The 16868-nt window shown below is 34.8% G+C and overlaps 1 protein-coding gene and 1 long non-coding RNA gene across 3 annotated transcripts in view; one reads left to right on the top strand and one right to left on the bottom strand.

Moving 5' to 3' along the window:
- LOC104865415 overlaps positions 1-16868 on the top strand; it is a 135250-nt gene that overhangs the window by 36524 nt on the left and 81858 nt on the right. The window lies entirely within an intron of this gene.
- Bmp5 (bone morphogenetic protein 5) overlaps positions 1-16868 on the bottom strand; it is a 117012-nt gene that overhangs the window by 94167 nt on the left and 5977 nt on the right. The gene's annotated exons all lie outside the window — the stretch shown is intronic.

Genomic DNA, 16868 nt, shown 5'->3' with positions numbered 1-16868 from the left:
AAAAAAAAAAAAAAAAAAAAAAAGGTTAATAATATTGGGCAGATTTTTATGACGTACATTTTGATAGGAAGATAACTAAAATTCCTATTCTGCTGATTATTTACTGCTTTTATTTCCAAATTACTTCTTATATGTTTTTTCAGGATCCAAGAAAGATTTTGGTAAATAGCTTGAGGTGTTGATACCACATCAGTGTGTGTGTTTGGGTATGTGTGTATGGAAAGGCAGTATTTTACAACTATTTTTTCATTCAGGAAATAATTAATCTTTGTATTTATACTTTTATTTAGTATGAAGTTTTAGTCATACAAGTTTATGTGTTTTTCTTAAGGGTTCCAATTAAGCTTTTTACACTATTCTGTTGCTGTTTCTTTTTCTTTCTACTGATTGTGATGTAAACATTTCACCATAGTTTGTGATTGTGGTTTAAATATAAATTTAAGAAGTCTATCAGGTTTTTATTTTTATCTCACTTAAGTCAATTTTATTTTAGTAACTTTTCAATTTCTTTTGAAGTGCACAGTAGTATTAATGGTGTACAGTTGAGCCTTGTGGCATTTTTTAGAACTTTTAGACTTACATTAGTTTGTGTTTATTTTGCCTTTTTAATTTTTTATCAGATATATTTTAATTCTCAAGTCATTTCCTCTTAATTCATGACAGATATTATATGTTATATTAGTAAAATATCTAATCCTAGGGTTTTTTCTGGGTGTCTCTCTGGTTCTGCCTGTTTCTCATCGATCTACAAGAAACAGTTTTGAGTTTCATTGCACACCATTAATTTTTATTAATCTCATTGATGTACCATAGGTAGGAAATTAGAGTAAGCTCTGGCAGGTTCAAGAAAGAGATTAATTTTCTGTAGAGAATTTTAAAACAACAATAAAACCAACTGTAAGTCATTCTGCTTTTTATTATCACCATGCCTCAAGAACTCCAAACAGTGTCAGTACTAAAATATTCCTCCCAGAAAAAATATTGTGTTGATCAAAGCTCAAAAAATGAAGGTCAGGGATTTAACTCAGTGGTTGCACCACCTGCCTCATAAGCCCAAGGACCTGAGTTCAATCCCCAGTTCCAAAAAGAAAAAAAATTCTAACAAAAAATGATTGTTGTACATTTTCATTTTATATATATATATATATATATATGTAAGCTTCTAATTATTTCTTTAATAAACATTCCACAGAGCTCTATGTGGAGAATGGCTCTTATACAAGCAAACATGGGGTAACTAAGAAGCTAGATATGGCAATATTTTTTCTTTACAATCAGTGGGATATTATGATTTATATCAAATCCGTTTCATCACAGATATATTAAGTACCACATAACATACAGACACAAATATCACCCTAAATAAGCTGGAAAAATTCCAAACAATTATCAACTTCAGAAGTTATTACCAAACAGAATAGAATATTTTTGTGAATTTTCTTGTGAGGCTATTTTAGAGGAAAACTTTTAAATGTGAAAAATGTTGAAAGCTACTAGAAGCAGTCCAAAGAAACAAAAGCACATTATACTGTACCTTCTAAAATTAGTAGTGAAAAGAACTGTTTATGATTCTCTAATTCTAATTATAATTCTATAATTCTCTTATGTTTAAGACTTTTCCTATTAGGTTATCTGTTGGTATGTGTATGAAAGAAGGTTCTGAAAATTAAAATCTATGTAAATTATTCTTTGATAAATATAAGTGAAGAAAGTAGCAAATCCGGCCCTCCTGATAGTCTAAATGCATAAAGATCATTTTTGATTGTCATTGACAAATTTGCAGAAGCTCTGAAAGCAAAAACTTTAGAAATAACATTTCTCATGTATTTGAACAGTATGATTATACTGGTCAATATTTTCCTTGATTTCAAATATATACTAGAGCAATTTTAAAATATTAATCCTATCTGATTTTATTTATTCTTCACTAGAATTACAAAGCTCTCCATCTTCTTTGGGAAAAAATATATTTAGATCAAAGTTTCAGTAACTATCAACATTGTTTACATATTCCTGTCCTCTTACCTGAGCCATTTCATTGAGATTTTTAATTTAGTAACATTTTCCTTATTGATGCAATAATCTAGAAACTGTTACTGTCAACATTTATGAGTATACATGATTATTTATAATTATATTTATAATCATACAGTTTTGTAGGTTTCTTTTATTTTCATTACATTTTCAACAAATGTATTGATTAGTTGCTCATCCAGATGAACACAATTAGAAGAATTAATACAATTTCTAATTTCTAATTCAGTACATTTTATGTTTCCATTATATCATCCTTTCAGATTTTAACGGGGTTCAAATGTTTAATTTATTAATCTACATTCATTTCCACTTGTTAAGTACAAAAACTCTAAGGCACTGAAATTTATCAGAGAATATAGTTTTGGTAACCACCCTTGTATTTCAATAAAGTTTCCTGCATGATGTTTTCTAAACCTGATTCTTTAAACATGACATTTTCTAAACCTGATTCTTTTAAAATTCTTTAAATTAAAATTTCCTTAATTTAAATGATTTGTTTTGAAACATCACTTATGCTTTATATTTTATGAAAAAATATAGACATGACATATGAAATATCTGCCACAGTTTTCTTTTACAAATCAAATCTACCGTTAGCTCTGTGGCCTTTCAGAAATGTGGAATGTCTGAGCACCCCCATGATGAAGACAGAAAGCTTCCTTCGGGTCCTGCCTGTGGTCCCCTGGTGGTCCCTTGCCCCACTTCTAATCACCGACACCCTCATCCACTGTTCATGGCTAGAGTTTTGCTTATTCTCAAATTCCATGTACTACCTGTAAATCAAATCATACATCATACAGCCTTTTGGGGGTAGTATTATTCTCTTAGCAAGTTATAATTTACATTTATCTTTGTTTTAGATCTACCAGTGGTTCTTTTTCTACGGTTAAGAATTCCACTGAGCATCAGTACCACTATTTAAACATTCAGCCAATCGAAGACACAAAGTTGTGTTCACGTTAGAGCAATTTTAAGTACAGCTGCTATGACCATTCATGTGCAGGTTTTTGTATGAACCTGAGCTTTCATTTCTCTAGGGTAAATATCTAGTGGTGAAATTTCTGTGTCTAAATGGCAAATGTATGTTTAACATTATAAGAGAGTTCTAAGATCTCTTGTAAGTGGCTGAACTATTTTGCATTCCTGTGAGCAGCTTATGAGAGTTCCACCAGGTACACTGCAGCCTCCCCATGGTTGGTACCCTGAGTTTTCTTACTTTGTAAAATTGTATCCACTTGGGGGGCTGGGGATTTAGCTTGGTAGAATGCTGCCTTCTGCCTCATAAGTGCAAGGTCCTGAGTTCAATCCCCGGTAACAAAAAAAAAAAAAATCAATTTTTACAATGTGCAGTGGTTACCTTTTTAAAAATTCATTAATTTTATTAATGCATTTTGGGTATACAGTATGCTGACATTCATTATTGGAAATTTGTAGCTTTACATAATATATCTTGATTCTTATTACTTTCCCATTCCCTGCCCTCCCTGCAAGCCCTTCAGTACTACCTATTTACAAAGATGTAGTAGTTATCTTATTGAAGTTAAATTAGCATTTGCTTCATGACTGAGGACACTGGAGATGTTTTATCTGTAATCTTCATAATCTTTATGTAATTTATTGGTGAGTCACTTAAATGTTCCATGGGATCTCAAAAATATTATTTTCTACATGATTGTATATATGGCCATATATTTCAAAATATAATTCTTGTTGTGTTTTAATTAGTTCAGCTTTGTTAGTTGCATTATTCATGTATATTATTACTTTACATTTGTGTGTGAGTATATGAAGAACAATTATGAAGTTTTAATTGTATGGTAAAATTTCATAGTACAATTCTGCCTTCACAAATTTTTAGTTGTACTTCTAACAATTTTTGTCTTTGTATTTTAATTTACTACATTTAGTTTTAAAAGCTAATGCTTTTCAAAGTTTTATATAGTTTGTGATCACAGTCATTCACTTTTCTGCTTTACATAATTCATTTTTCTTTGAATCCTAGACATGTGACATAACATTATGGTCCTTGCATTTTCCTGCTTATTAATCTTAATGTATTTTATTCTTTTACTTGACGATATACCTAATCATTGAACTGCAACTGAGTTATTATTGTAGTAACATAATTATCTTATGAATCTAGATTTCTAATTGTTAATTATTTATTTATTTGGTTTTTTTGAGACAGGCTCTTACTATGTAGTAAAGAAGGGTCTTGAGCTCACTATGTAGCCCAGGCTGGCCTTGAATTCACAGCGATCCTCCTGCCTCAGCCTCCTGCATGCTGGGATTATAAATTGCACCACCATGCCTGGCTAATACCATTTTTAAAACTACACTATGATAGAGTACAGTGTTGAAACTCAGAAAGTTATTATGTACCATTGAAAAATTTCCAAAGCTAAAAGTTGATTAGACATGAAAATGTATAATGAAAATTAATCATTTGAAAAGCAGATTTGGCAAACAACAGAAAAAAAAATGCAGCCATACTCTGACACTCCTCAATAACCATCCATAGTATCCATCAGCCTAGAAGTTGCTAATGAACTCAAGGTGGTAGAAGTGGCTTGTAAATAGCCTGCATGGGTGTGAGTATTTAATTATCAGTGCCAAACAGTGATTCCAAAACATGCTTGGATTCTTAAAAAAAAAAAAGGTTTTGACTCAAAAATCAAGCTTGATGTTGAAGTAGAAATATGTAGTTTATGATTAAATGCATTCAAGTTCTACTCAGTTCAAAGGGAAACTTTGTTTAGTATTCTCATCCTGCAAAATATCTCAAAATATCACACTTAAGTAGTGTAATCGATAAGTCGTTATACCTACATGATGATTATTCTTTGATCACACACATCACCAACATGAAGATCAATTTTACAATTCACATACATAGACAAATAGTTATGTAAGCCATCTATGCACCAGATTTTAAGCCACACACAATCATTGTTAAAAACTATAAATTTCCTATTCTTTTTTCTCTTAGCACTCAGTTATACTACACATTCCACCACTGTTTTTTTTTTTTTTTTTTTTTTTTGAGACAGGGTCTCACTATGTAGTTGAGACTGAACTAGAACTCCCTATGTAGCCCAGGCTGGTCTTGAATTCACAGCAATCCTCCTGATTCAGCCTCCTGAGTGCTAGGATTATAGGAGTGTGCCACCACGCCTGGCTAGCACTTATTTCTAAGATGGGATATATTTCAAATATTTTCTGAATTCCTAATTATAGAGAAATGTCTTCAAATGACTGTTATTTACAAAGAGATAAGCAATAAAAACATAAAAAGAAACAAATAAAAATGAATAATTATCAGTACTGAGTACTGTCTGCTTACAGCCTGCTTTGAGACATATTAATATTGAAGTCTCCCACACTATCAAATACTGAGTTCTTACTAAATAGGAAGAATTCCTAAGCATAAGCAACAGTCAAATAAGACAAATAGAGAATAAAGAAAAATATCAACATAGAACTTCCCAAAGAGAAAATATAAATGGCCAATAAATCTCAAAAGAAATGAAAATATTTGAAAAAATATTTAGATTACCAAGAGCATAGATATATTTAATTCAGATTTACACCCCGTAAAGTATATCAGTGGTATTCACTGCTAATGCAAATCAGAAGTGAAGCAGACTTATTGAAAAGCAATTTCTTCTTTTAGGAAGATTAGAAACAATCACGTTTTTGTTCTAATAGTCTGTTTTTCTCAGATCAGAATCTAAGAAATGGTCAGAAGCCATATATGTTTATAGATGCTTATGTAAAAGTAAAAACTGAAGAAATTGCATGTTCAACAATAGAAGAATGTTAAAGTAAATGATGATGAATTCTTTAGCTCATATATTAATCATTAAAATTATTTTTATGCCTTATAAATGAGAATGAATCTACACCACTATCTCCAACCAGTAACAAAAAGGTCTACACAAAATGGACTAAAGACGCAAACATAAAACATGAAAGGACTAAGCAAACATAGGGGACATGCTTCAAGACATTGGACTGGGCATAGTTTTTTTGTTTTGTTTTTTGTTTGTTTGTTTGTTTGTTTGTTTTTTGGTCAGGCATAGTGGGGCACACCTCAAATTTCAGCACTTTGAAGCTAAGGCAGGAGGATTGCTGTGAGTTCCAGGCCAGCCTGAGCTTCATGATGAGTCCAAGGTTTACTTGAACTACATAGTGAGAACCTGTCATTAAAAAAGATGATGTTTTGAAGAAGACCCCAAAAGCACAAGAAACAAAATAAAAAAGAGGCAAATGGGATCGCATCAATCCAAAGAGCTTCCTCATAGCAAAACACCCACAAAGCAAAGCAAAGAGTGAAAGGATGTGAATAAAGAATTTATGAGCTATACATCTGACCAGGAGTTGATACCCAGAATATTTAAGAAACTCCAAGCAATAGCAATAATAAGAATAAACCCATTAAATTGAACAATACATCTAAATAGATATTTTTAAAAAGAGATGTAAAAATGGATAACTATAATGAAAAGATGGAAATAAAGTGTTTGTAGAAGGGGAGGGGAGGAGGGGGTAAAGGGAGGGCAGAGGTAAGAAGAAAAAATGAGAATCAAGACTTGTCATGTAGAGGTACAAGATCCCAACAATGAATGTAACTGTACTGTATCCCTAAAATGTACCAATAAACTCAATTAAAGCTGAAAAAAACAAAAAGCCAAAATGAAAATAGAAGGAAAAAGAGAAAGTTTTGTACATAAGGAGGGGAGGAGGCTCGCAACGAGGGGGTAATGGGAAAAAGCGTGAGAGATGTACCATGTACAGGTGCAAATTCCCTATGAGATTTTTACCATTATGTACACCTACACTGCACCAATAAATATTTTGCTATATTTTTAAATGGTAAAAAAAAATGGCTAACTAGTACATGAAAAAAAAACTGGTCAACTTCACTAATGATCAGAGAAATGCAAATCCAAACAACAATGAAATTCCACTTCACCCAAGTAAGAATAGCTATTATTTATTTTTTAAATTGAGTTTATTGGTACATTTTAGGTATACAATACAGTTACTTTCATTATTGGGACCTTGTACCTTTACATGACAGGTCTTGGTTCTCATTTCCCCTTGTCCTTTCCCTCCCTTCACCCCCAAGAATAGTTATTATTTAAAAAACTAAAAATAAGTACTGGTGAGAATATACAAAAAAAAGAACCCTAACTATTGTTACAAACTACTAATGTAAATTACTGCCATTATGGAAAACAGAATGGAGATTCCTCAAAAAATTAAAAATAGAATTAGCATATGATCCTGCAATCTCACTACTGGATATATATCCAAAGGAAATGAAATTAGTATGTTCAAGAGACATATGCACTCCCATATTTACAAAAGTACTTTTCACAGTAGCCAAGAAATGAGAAAAAGACTAAGTAGTAATCAACCAATGAATGGATAAAGAAGACATAATATATAAACACGAAGGAATACTGTTCAGCCATGAAAATAATGAAGCCCTGTCATTTGTGACAACATGGAAGGGACTAAGATTATTGTGTGAAGTAAAATATGTCAAGCAGAGTAATACAAGTACCACCCAATCTCATTCATATTTGGATTCTACAAACGTTGATCTAATAGAAGTTGAGAATAGGATTGTGGTTAGAGATTAGAGAGAGTAGGGCCACAGGATAGGGAAGTTGACAAGTGGGTGCTGTGTTGAAGCTGGATAGATGCAAGAAGTTCTTTTGTGCAGTAATGTCATATATACTTAGAAATGCTAGAAGAAAGGACTTTTGAAAGCTTTTATCATAAAAAAGTGATAAATGTTTGAGGAGATGGACAGATTAATTTCATTTAAACATCACACAATATATACAGGTATTAAACTATTGTCACACCATCAAAATTTGTAATTTTTATGCTCAAGACAAATGAACAATGAGAAAATCCCTGTACAAAAGAATTAAAAAGTAAAGGTACAACCTTTCATAAACTTTTCTGAACTATGTGAAAAAGGCATATTGTAAGTATTGAACAAAATATACAGAAATATCAACAATAATCAGCCTTACATAATGGAATCACGTATTTTTCCTACTCATTTTAAATTTGGGATATACTCTACCCAGAGCACCAACAAGTGTATTTAGCACAATGCTCTGCTTGCTGTATTTCCAAAATGACTTTTGCAAATTAGCGTTTCCACATATAAAAGCGTCTCTCGTATTGAATTCCCAGCAGAGTCACACATGTGGTGCTCTGCTCCTGCCTCCAGAGTCAGGTGCGTGTGAGAAACACTTAACCCACACCCTGTTTGCAGAGACTCCGTGCTCATTATCATAACAAATGCCCTGAGGAGTCTGGTCCTGGAAGCGGAAAAACTTATTCAGGCAGTGTTTTTCCACATAGTTCAAATTTGAATCCAGAATTTCCTGTGTCATCCCTTAAGTGATATGAAATGTTTTCAATGAGACTTTAAGAATACAGATAAAAATTTCCAATAAAAAAGAGTAAATGAAAATGGCTGCGTTTTAAATCTGACTAAGCAATGCTTTTGTTAAGTCAAAAAAATTAGATTAAATAAAGTGAAATGAAATATTCGATCTCCGATCTATTCATAACCTGTAATTTTGATATCTGACTACAAACTAAATTAATTATTATAGATCAGATATTGAGATTCTCTGCACTTTTCACATTGCAGTCATGTTTTGGGGCGACTGGGGAGGAATGGTTCTATAAGGGGAAGAAGAGAGAGACATAAAAGCAATTGTTTTGTTTTGTTTCATTTTGTTTTGTTTTTGAAAGCAGCAGGTGACATCCTAAATGCTCATATTTACTCTTCAGCTACCTCTTAGCTGACTTTTCAGGGATTTGTCCTCAAGCATGTCGATGAAGTTGATGTGTTAACAGGAGTATCTGCATTGTATAATTTCTTTCAGTTGCATTTTATTTTGTGTTGCATTGTGTTGTGTTTCATTTTGTTATTTCTGCTTGGTATTACAATTGAATTGTCCTTTGTGTATTGAATTTTCTGTGGAGATACGTTGTAGTCCTAGAGATGTTTTCTTTGAGAAATAATTATCCCGAATTCTTCATCTACAACTTTAAGATAGATGAGAAATTGAAGGGGTATTGAGCTTTCGTGGAGCACAGGGGCAATGCATGAACTACATGAAAGAAACTCATTTTACACAAGCTTATGAAAGGTAAGGACTGTACCTGCTACAAATCAAGAGATGTGCTCTCAGCATGGGGTGCCAGTGTTTCATGGGACCATAATCAGAGAATGGAAGCAGAAGCTAGGTGCGGGGAACTACTTGCAGCAGAAGGGATTTCATAACTTATAGGTTATAGATGGCCCTGCAGCCCATACTTCCACTTTAATGGGTTTCTCAGGAGATTCACTGGCCAATCTGGGTTAGGGCCAAAGAAGCTGAGATGAGGCACACATACTTAGTTTCAGGCAACCCTGCTTGTGTGGGTTTCTACACTGGCCGACAGCTTGGAAATCTTCCATCACCCACACAAACTCACTACAACCGTTTCTGAGGCCTATTACTGTTTGAAACTTTGATACTCTGCCCCTTACCTATTTTGCCAAATGTTACTCCTATGTCTGCCAAATTTGTCTTTTAAAGGTGGGAATCAGAAAGAGAGATCACAATTCCTCTTCTTATTATTGACCATGACCATATAGGTTGTGAGGTTAGAATCCTTGGTGTGTGCCAGGCCTTGCTCTCCAAGTACAAAATGAGTCTTTCCCTGTGCCTTGTGAAAATTTGCCTCCTCTGGAAGGCCACAGCTATACTACTCTACATCAAAGGCCCATATGAGTTGAATTTCTGGGAGAAGACTCTTGGTGAACCCATTATTAGAGCCATTTTCCTTTAAATTGTTAATATTATTTTATGACATTTTTACGTTCATTACTATAATGAAATGAAAATATTCCACAATCAGTAGACAACATGTGGGGAAAATATATAAAACTTCGCAGAGAGCTAGAGTAGCGTCCCAACAACAGCCCTCCCAGGAGCATTTCTGAAGTAATGCAGCATATCAGCAAATAGGTGGAACACTGAATCCAGGTCCTTCAGTTACAAGATAGGGGACTTTGGAGAAGTGGCTTACTATCTTGGATCTCGCTTTCCTCGTCATAAAACATGGTCTCTTCATGAGAATTAGAAAACACTTGAACACTTGCATGTTCTCTCACACTTCATAAGCAGTGAATACTTGGTATTTGTGGAAGACAGTGCATGACCAATAGAGCAGAGATCATTACTAATTCTGTAATTCGCTATGATGACCTGGTGTTTTATTGATGTGAACAGACCGGTCAACAACTGTGATGTTATTCCAGTCAACTTAGATCCACGATTTGCTTCAATTTCCTTTCACAATCACAGTCAACTGTGAGTAAAGAGTAAAGCAGTTATAAAATACTGCTCAGTTTTTCTCAACAATCTGTAATTATCAAATACCCAATATCCTGCCTTAGACAGATTTAGGGAAATGCATCAAAGAGGTCCTTACGCCAATTCCTAGAATTCCCTTTTATTTTCTAAATTGTAAAATTTATCTACAATGAATGTTGTTATAGCAAACACCATAGCACATTCAATGTATAAAATAATAAGGTAAACACTGAACATCGTCTTGTTAGCAATAGGATGCGGGTGAGAATCCTTATCAAACACAATTTAAGAACTAAGGGTCATGGCTCGAGATCTAGAAAGATTAGTCCACTTAGTTTTGAAAAACTGGAAGTTTTTTTGCCCTTATTTTCTGAGTATGACACAAATAAATAACGAGCAGTTGAAACATACATGTACTCTGAAAAGTACAGTTAACATCCAGTGTGAAATGTAAAGCTGGATATTTGACCTCACTTGAGCCTTCACATGTGTGAATTCCTATAGCCACTAAAGAGAGCTGAGAACAGAGACTTTACAGCCTGTGCTGCTGGGTTCTACTTTTATGACTTGCTTTTCGGCCTAAAAGATTTTTGGTTCTGTGTAAGGTAACAGACTTTTTAAAAAAAAAGCAAATTTCTTTAAAGAGATTGAGGTTAGGAAAATATCTTCTCCAAGTGCAGAAGGCTAATTCCTGGTTTTAAATAACAATGCATTCTTTTAGATGTTTTGTAGTTGTTTTCACTTTACCTCATGCTGGATGTTTAGTATGATTTATTTTAAATATGCAAAACTTTAAATAAGCAAAAAAATATTCTGACATAAATTTCTGGACCTAAATGTGGCTCCTTTGACCTGTGAAACTGGCAGTAAAACATATAGTCTTTCACACAGTGGCTGGCCCAACAGTAGGTAAGCTTCGATTTGTTAAGTGACTAAATGAATGACTTTTCAGGACTCCAGTTTCCATAGACTCATGTGTGGAATATCTACATCCTGGAGTGGCATATACTACAGTAATTTGGGTGAAACCACATAATATACATAAAGATTTTCTTCATGGTGTAAGCTATCACTGCTATTGTTAAAAATTGTATTGCTTTCATCAGCTTCAAAAGTGGGTTACCAAGCTGGAAAATAATGGCAAAGAACAACATAAGATCTGCAGCCAGATAGACGGAGGCTCCAGGAATGAGTCTGCCATTCACCAGCAAGATGACTTTGAAAGTCATCAACATGCTGATCATATCCAGTAGTCACATCCATTAAATGAGGAAAGAAAAATACTTACCCATAGAATGTAGATATGGATGAATGGAAATCATAAATATAAAACAATCAGTCCAGTTCCAAAAGAATTACACCCACTGTCAAGTTCATTACTACTGCCTACCATGACTGACAATGTCACACACGTTAAATGCATCTCACTTATGAAATGCAAAAAATAGTTTATTTCTGAAAATAAAATTCTACTAAGTAAACAACTGTACAAGAACTGTCTTTTGCATGGCAGTGTTGAAAAAGAAAATCATAAAGGTCAATTTGCAAATAGCAATATATATAATTAGAATCCATGTTTTAAGAACTTCACTCATCACAATTAAAAAGCTAGCAATGATCATATTAATGACTTGTCTTTAGGGTCTAGTCAAATAATAAAAAGCAATGGATCCATATTTTCCACTTAATTTATTACAATATATTAAAAATCAAAAGAATGACTTTGAAATGTAACTACTATGAATAGATGTCCAAAGTTCATGAATAGCAGCCTTTGCGTTCAAACTTGTACATTTCCACCTGGCTTTAACTATTATGACAGTTATTGTAGCAACTCAAGAAAATTAACAGAAAGACCAGGCTATCATCTAAAATGTCTTAAAAGTCTGAGTAAATAGTCTAGGAAAATCACCATAAGTAAGTCTGAATGGTTAAATAGAAACAAAATTGTAGTAAAGATAAAATTATAATGACAATTCTACAAATGAGAAATCAAAAATTAAAACAAGATTTTGGTTGCAGACCATACTGAAAGCTCCTGGGCTGAATGATTATTTTAATAGAAAGCCTTTCCTACTTAGAGTTCAGAAGTTTCTTCACCTAGATTTTCATCATGGATCAACTTTATAAAGATTAAAACAAAAACAAGTTAACTTGTGAAAATAAGCATTAAAAACTATTCATTTTTTTTCTTTCAGATAGACTTTTAGAGGGTGCTCATGTTTTTTCAACAAAATATATTTTAATTGAATCTTATTCTTTTGGCTAGCAATCAGTATCCTTTTTGTACTAATATATGCAACTAAAGTAAAAGTATAGAACAGGTCTAGGAATCTAACCACAGGTAATATGAAAAACACCTCCCAGATACACAACACAGAAAAGGTTACCTAAAGTCCTCATAAGCAAGCACTACAGCCAGTCTCATGAGGCTGTGTCATCCACTGACCTGCTCCAGGACACCCTAATGGGGAACAGATCCTGCCAATGGTCCAACCTGAAGAGGAGATCCATGAAATTCAAGGGATCGCTTTCTTTAGGATAGAGAAAAAATTATGTACATCCTAAAATTTTTCAGAGAAGCATTTATTTGCTAGTCTAGTGGACTGAATGTAAATCCCCTTTAACACCAGGAGTCTTTAGAAAGTAGTCCAGTAAATGTAGTTGTAGCTGCAGCATTGACCATTTGTTGAATAGTTATCTCATGTAGGTTTTCAGAACTACAGAATAGCTTTATTGAGTTCTAATTACAATCTTGTATTATGAATTCCACTTTAAAGATTAAAAAAAAAATGGTTGTAAACCGACACAATGAGCTCCAGGATATGCAGCTGTTAAATTCAAAGCTGGTTTTCAAACTGGCCTGACTCCAAAGTCCTTACACTTTAACTTTTTTGAGACAGCGCAGATCAAAATGACTCCTCCTTGCTCAGAGCAAAGAAAACATTTAGGAAGCATTGTCTTTAAAAGCCTATTTCAGGGCTGGGGATTTAACTCAGTGGTACTGCCGCCTGCCTTACAAGTGGAAGGACCTGAGTTCGAACCCTGGTACCCCCCCAAAAAAAAGCCTATTTCATTGGTTACTTTCACTTCTTCACCTGCATCAAGGTAATTTGCAGAGTAGCAAGCACAATTTTCAAGTCCAACCTTCTTGCGTTCCAATTTTAATAATTACAGCAAAACGAATAATAATTTTAGAAGTAAAATTATCAATCTTAGTTTTGAAGGGGTCACAGACTGCAAAGGAGCTCTTCTCATCAAGGGCAGGAAGACAGTTCTGGCCTCAAGCCTTAAGTGGCTGGTTATTTACAAGAATTAAATAGCTGACATACCTGATCCTGCACTAAATTCTGCTTCTGTGAGTCACAGAAAAAAAATGTTTGCCAGGGGAGAGTAAAGGTAGCAAGCAAGGAAGAAAATAGTCCCAATTTACTCCATCCCAATATTATTTTTGCCTGCAACATTAGCTATGGAATGTGAACGCTACACGTGAGAATATCATATTATTCCACTCAGAATTCCAAAACTTTAACACATAGTCACAAATCATCTTAGGAGGCATGACATAGAATTGAGAATAAATAGGCCTAAGGCTTTTTTAAAATGCACAGTTCTTCTTCCTGTTGGGAAATTTTACTTTTCTTTTCTTGCTGTACTGGGAATCAGACCAAGGACCTGGTGGATGGTGGGCGAACACTTTACCCTGAAAGCTACATCCTCGCTCTTTTAATTGGATTTTTAAGCACTGTCTCATTAGGCTGCTCTGACTGGCCTTGAACTTGTGAATCTCCTGCCTCAAACTTACACGCACCACCCTGTTTTATTTTGTTTTAAATCTCAATTTGTGCTAAAATAGTTTGCTTATTATCAGTTGAATTTAGTGACCTCTATATAACTGAAGGTTTTTTTTTTTCCAGCCATAGCTGTTTCTATGACTTGGCTTTACAACTCTTGAAGCCATTATCTCATGATAAAGTATGGTTCTCTTATGTATATTGGTGACTTGCAGTGAAAATGATGAAATCCTAGAACTCTTATTGACCAATCAGCCAATTCTACATTTATCCACTTGTGCCCAACATCTGGACTCTCTGCCCCACCACGTGTTCTGCACAGTTTGCTCCTCTTTCCTCTGCATGGAGAGGCTGATTTTCCTGAACGGCACCAATAGCCTGCAGCGCCCTCTGGCTATCACAGAAGCATGCAGAAAAGTAAGGCCCTGGGGTTCATCGCTGGGTTTCCCTCTTTGCTGAGTATCTGTGGAAGAGTGGGCGGTGTCTGTCTCTCCAGACCCACAGTTTCTTTTAGGGCACCTTCCCCACACTGTAGCTCCCTCCTATGACTTGTCTGCAAGCTGTTTCTGCTTCCTGCCCAGGAGTCGATTTGAGGAGACTCAAATTACCCAATTTGTGTACAGGGTTTCTTTCCTTCTGGGACCCCACTGGGTTAAAAGGGTGCACAGGATGTGGTTCCTGCTGCCACCACATGTAATCAAACCTCAGGTACTGTGTCATGGACATGCGACCTGTGCAGAGGCATAGAGCTTGGGCTCACAAAGAAGCCGTGCCTGTTCCAATATTTTGCTGGAGCCTAAAAATACCATCTTGGAATTGTTAATAATTTTCAAACAAGGGCTTACACTTTCATTATTCTCTGGGCTTCACAGATTATATAGCTACTTCTGCAAATATGGTACAGATGCTGGATACAAATCTCATAACAGTAACAGACATTTATTGAGTTCTTACTGTGTTTCAAATACTGTTCTTGCAGCTGTTTATATATTAACTCAGTTAATTTTCTCAACACTCGAAGAGAAAGGTTCTTTGATTATCTGTACATTTCAGATATGCAACCAGAGGCCCAAAGAGTTTAAGCAACTTGCTCAGGGTCCCAGGCCAGTAGGTGTGGAGTGTGGGATTCCAGTCCAGGCCTCTGGCTCCCTCTCCCCTAGTGTCCTTCTTCAGTGGAAGCACAGAAAAGCAAAGCAATGATGTTAATTTACAGTTAAAGCTTAGAGTCGCATGAGGAGCACTATGCCTATGCTGTAGACAAGATTCTGGAATGGGACTGTGTCTCCTACAGCAAAGAGCCAATCAGAGTCACAACTGCACAACAAATACTGAACTTCAGTTATCATCACAGTGTTAAAGTCGCTGCAGCCCTCTGTACAGGTTACAAACACTTAAATCTTTTCTTACTTTTGACTTGTCTGACAGTCCTGAATAAAATCTAAATGAGATTTACATCTGCTGACCTTTTTAAACTATTTATTCTGAACAACTCCAGGAAAACTGTTTGACAAAAATAGTGAAAGCTGTTAACATTTACTTCTTGAAAGAAATTAAATAAACATAGTATTGGAGAGATAATTTAACCAGATTCATTTACTTCTATAATAATTATTGCTTGTCTGGCAAACAAAGCTTTGGAAGTAAAGACAAAGAAGTTTGTTTTATTAGAAATTCCTAGGTTAATTTCTGTATAAAACCATTAAAATTTATATAAGGTTTTGATATATAAGAATTACATAATATTTATTTAATTCATTGCTTCCAAGCAGAGGACAATGCACAGTGTTTGCACATGGCTTCTTCCCCAAATCCTAAATTACAAAAGATTTTTCTTCCTAATTTATAAATGGCATTTTTCTCCCTCATTTTGAGCCTTGCACACTTGCACAGATTTGTTTCTGCCTTTTTAGATTATACTCTATCTACCACCATTTGGACAAGACTCATCCAAATCAGGGATTACTACTTGATTATATGAATTCTTTTAAACACCTCTGTAAAAAGCAGGTGAATACTCCCACTGTTATTTTTATCTTACTGTCAAACTTTGCAAGCAGAATCTTAAACATCCCAATCTGACAGAAAAATCAAAACAAATCTCCCCCCACCCCAAATAATGAGCTGGTTGTCAGGGCTGACTAGTGTGTTTTATAGAGTATCTCAGCCAAGGGTATTATTTTAAGAGATGAGCAAATGGGGAAACCCCACAGTCCAGCCAATAAAATATGAAGTGAAGGTGCAAAACAGCACTCATAAATATTACTTAGAACAAGGGATTCATTGTTCCCCTCCAAGCCTCTCAGTGGCTGCTGTGATCTCAGGGCCCCTCTGCATCAAGGAAGCCTCTTCTTTTAACTTGTGGTTTTTTAAGCTGAGCTACTACATTATTTATGACTGTAAATGTGAGTAGCCTGTCTGTAGGCTCCTTGTACACACACACACACACACACACACACACACACACACACACACACCCTCTGCAGTTTCCCCTGTCTGAGGATGAAAGAGTTCCCAGGAGCTGGTGCGGTTGTGGATGTTGAATTAGCTGCTTTGTCAGTATGAGGTAGACTGAGGATTTCCCAGCACAGCCTCCACCTGCACAACTCAAACATTGGTCTTTAAAGACTCTCTTCAC

Source organism: Fukomys damarensis, unplaced genomic scaffold, assembly GCF_012274545.1.
Source record: "Fukomys damarensis isolate Sample0158 unplaced genomic scaffold, DMR_v1.0_HiC HiC_scaffold_14, whole genome shotgun sequence".
Classification (NCBI taxonomy): domain Eukaryota; kingdom Metazoa; phylum Chordata; class Mammalia; order Rodentia; family Bathyergidae; genus Fukomys; species Fukomys damarensis.
Note: the sequence above shows the minus strand (reverse complement) of the source record. Positions and strands in the feature narration are given on the sequence as shown.